This window comes from Brassica oleracea, chromosome C9 (assembly GCF_000695525.1).
Source record: "Brassica oleracea var. oleracea cultivar TO1000 chromosome C9, BOL, whole genome shotgun sequence".
In the NCBI taxonomy this organism is placed as follows: Eukaryota; Viridiplantae; Streptophyta; class Magnoliopsida; order Brassicales; family Brassicaceae; genus Brassica; species Brassica oleracea.
This window is the reverse complement of record NC_027756.1, coordinates 27,132,690-27,136,870: the sequence shown is the minus strand read 5'-3', so window position 1 is coordinate 27,136,870 and position 4,181 is coordinate 27,132,690. Positions and strand designations below refer to the sequence as shown.

Here is a 4,181-nt window from a genome sequence, read left to right as displayed (position 1 = left end):
GGAAGTCAAGAACATTCTACAGAAAACTGTCAATACCTCGCGCAAGGGCTGGTCACTTAAGCTGGACAATGCTCTCTGGACCTATAGAATAGCCTACAAAACGCCGCTAGGAACCACCCCCTATCACCTGGTCTACGGTAAGGCTTGTCATCTTCCTGTCGAGCTCTATACAAGGCTGCATGGACGGTCAAGTTACTGAATTTCGACATCAAGCCAGCAACTGAGAAGCGCATGATCCAAGTCCATGAGTTGGAAGAGATAAGGCACCTCGCTTATGAGAGTTCCAAAATTTATAAGGAGAAGACCAAAGCCTACCATGACAAGCGAATCAATGCCAGACATTTCGAACCAAACAATAAGGTCTTGCCCTTCAACTCCAGACTTAGGTTGTTCCCAGGCAAGCTGAAATCCAGATGGTCCGGACCCTTCACCGTTAAGGAAGTCCGCCCTTGCGGAGCTGTTGTGTTGCTGGACAGAAAGGGAGACGAGTTCGTCGTCAATGGTCAGCGCATCAAGCATTACCTTGCTGACTCCACTATCGCAGAGGGTGAAGAAATTCTCCTAAGCGATCCCCCATCAGCCTGATCGGCTGAGCTAAGTCAAGCTAATGACTTTAACTAAGAGCTTGGTGGGAGGCAACCCACTGGTGAGTGTATATATTGTTTTTCTATAGTATATTTTATCTCTTTTCAGATTTAGTTTGCAGGTCAAAAACAAGAAAAAAACCGAACACTTCAGTCAGAACAACCGAAGGACTGTTCTTCTGGTGGAACAACCCATCGCCTTTTCCACGTAAGTGTTCCGGACCCAAAAAAAAAAAGAAAAAAAAAGAAGAGACAGATAATGGAGAGCGGTTAGGGTTTCACCTATTTAAGGCCCCACCCTTCCACTTTCTAAGGCCCCATCCTTCCACTTTCCCTTTTAACTCAACCGTACCCTCCAGTTCTCTCTGTTTTTGCAGTCCATTTGCTCTGATTATCACGGTAAGAGGCTCGACAATCAAAACACAATCGCGATTTCGGTTTGAAAAGCTCACCCTTCTAAACCGCTTTGATAGTTTGATTCTTGTTAGAAATAACTTGATCCGAAATTTCCTTTTGCTGTTAGGGTTGATTTTAGAAGTTGAACTTTTGTCTCTTAGCCCTAGAGAATCGCAGTTTCATTTCCCCTTTGTTTGAGCAAGTTCCGATTTAGACAAAATGTTGCATCTTGATATACATTGCTCATATGAATTGTGATTGTGAAAAGTTGAAATGGTCTGATTTGGCGAGTTGATGTTCAGGTTTGTTGAAGGCGGGTTGCTTAGAAGGAAAAAGGAATAGTTCCTAAAAGAGGATTAGTTTGATTCCTTTTCTTCTATGCAACCGAGGATGGAACTAATGAAAAATTTTTGTTTGCCTTTCAGATGCCTCCACGCACCAAACAATCGGCCAATAAAACAAGGAAGATGAACATCATGCCCCTACAGCGAGCACAACAACCAACCTCCGCCTCTTACCCATGGTCGCGAGAACAGGGGGATGAGCCAATCAATCTCGATGACCCTATGCTTTTAGATTTCAATTGCGAAGGGTGGGACAAGGAGACAGCTAGTCGGTACAATACTCTCCTCAAGGCCGAGATACTACCTACCCGTTTTTGCCACGCCGGGACTCTCGTTGAGATCGTTATCGACGAGGATGTGGTCGAGACGCTGCAAGCGATGGGGATCGCTCCCCTTTGTTACGCTACGCACGAGCTCTACCCTGACCTTGTCCGCCATGTGCTCGCCACTGCCACCATCAGCTATGAGGACTTCTTTGCTCCTTCCTACACCAACTGCTCCTTCTCATTCATGGCTGATGGAGAGTATTGCTCACTGTCCTTCGACATACTCAACGAAATCTATGAAACCGCGAATGAGCCGAGAGGGGTAACAGTGACGAAAAAGTTTGCCCCATCAAACACCTTCTGGGACTTCATCACGAATGGGAACTTCACACCTGGCGAAGCCTACCAGTCGCAGATCAGGAACCCGACACTTAGAGTCATTGCAAAGATCATTTCAAACCTCCTGTTCGCTAAGGATCAGACTTCCAAAGTGACAAACGGGGAGCTGCAAACCCTGTATGCAGGTATTGAGGATGAGATCTGCACTTCAGGGTCTGGCATTCCAATTCAAAAATTCAAGACGAACCCAGGCTTTCATTTCATCACCATGCTTTCCGAGAGGAGGCTCTGTCTGATGCACGGCACGAACAAGAAGGACAGAAGCGGTAGCTTGCTCACGCCACTCTTCAAGCATTTATGCATTGATCTCAGCAAATACAAGGTGAACACGGAGATTCAGTACCTCGACATCAATTACCTTATAGCGTGCCACATCATGCGAGATGAGGATACCTACAGCTTCTTCGACAAGGAGGGTACCCAGCTGTTCACCAAAATGCCTCACCCCGAGATCACCAGGCTCAGCGTGTTCGACAACATATGCTTCCTCCCACCACCCGAGATCTTATGCACTGATCCTCGTGCTGCTGCACCTGACGCGGATATGGAGGATGTCGAGGACATACCCCAAAAGCTGACCCATCATACGACCTCGGAGAGGTAGCGGATGTGACAGATGATCAGGCTTACCGACGCTGGATGGTTGACTCGCAGCGGAAGAACAACAGTCTCATGCGGTGGATCCTCCATCTCGTTACCGGCGGCTGCATTGGTGGAAGTAACCAGCGACAGGCACCAGCAGAGCAGACTCCACGATCGCACAGTCCAGGATAGGCGCCTATTGGAACAGGCACTTCAACTGAGGAGGTTCATCGCTCGCGCAACAGACGTTCGTTTCATCCGGCCGAGAGCGGCGAGTCCGACTGAGTCCGCAAGGAATATTCTCTATCCATTGTTTTATCCATCTAAAATCTTTATTTTTATGCTTTGTGTTGTTATTTGGCTGACCTCGATTTGGTTTCACACCAGGGATGGTGTAAATTAAGTCTGGGGGAAGCACTTGTTGTGTGCTGATACTCTATGTCTTTATTTTTGAGTCAGTCCCTATGTCATTTGGATGTTTTATTGAGTCAGTTTAGGATCGAGTCAGATAAAACTCTTGTGGGAATTAAGACCTTCTGTTGCGATAATCTTTTAACCACCTCGTGCTCTAACTTTCTTATCCAGTGACCTTAGTAGTGATGAAAGACCCACACTTGGACCTGGAACACCCCTGACTTATCTCATTTGATTCTCCAGAAGCTCTCAATCGATCAGGTTACACTGGGTAGACTCAACTCCACCTAACCTGAACCTAATCTTGACTGAAATTCTTCTTGTTATGGGCACTAGATCAGGGAAACGAGACTTACACTCAGGACTTTTTACTCCTTTTACCAATCTTGCTGATCCTGAGTGGCTAGCTCATCTTTAGCTAGTTCCCACCTTGCGTCTAAGCCTTTATTTTTACCCTCATGCACTCTGTTTTTCAGTGTCATATGTGCAGGTATGTGCAAAAGGGTCGGAGAGGAAAGGATCGACGCAGCCTCTTACTCGTTAATGCCATACACTCAGAGAAGAGAGATCAAGCATGAAGAGAACAGTCGATGAGACCATGCTCTAACAAGAGAACAGTCTATGAGTGCATGTTCTAACCAGAGGAACAATGGTGACCAGTGAGAAACAAAAGAATAGACCACCGGTGGCTGCGAAACATTCATTATGTTGCCTCTCCCTCGCAACCCCAGTATTATTAAAATATATATATAAACACACGTCACTGGGAAGGTTGAGCAAGGAGTTGGTACCAATTTTTGAGGAGCAGGCGAGGGAAGTCAAGAACTAAAGAACAGTCCCACAGTTGATCCGAAGGAGAGAACAACTGCACCCGTGAAGCAGAAACGAGTAAGGGCTGTGGACATCAATGGATCCGTCCTCTCTTACTATTTTGCGTGATATCCTGCATCCACTTAAATTTGGTAGCCCCTAAACACTCTTACCTCCACCATGAAATAGCTTGTTCCTTACCTAGCCCGTCTACCCTGAATAGTGCTTGTGATGAGAAGCTCACGTTGTTCTCAATTGAATTTTAGGAGTTCTGTCTCGATAGTGTACCCTTTTTCAGGTATGAGATACAGAGTATGGAGCTGAATTTCGAACAGCGATCGTGGGTGTTCTGGTAAGGGTGTGTGGTCTGAGTCTACAGCTTGTAT

General features: G+C 46.3%; 1 pseudogene; it reads left to right on the top strand.

The window, feature by feature from the left end:
• Window positions 1–1,178, top strand: part of LOC106314687 — a 3,725-nt pseudogene extending 2,547 nt beyond the window's left edge.
• Window positions 1,179–4,181: the final 3,003 nt, after the last annotated feature.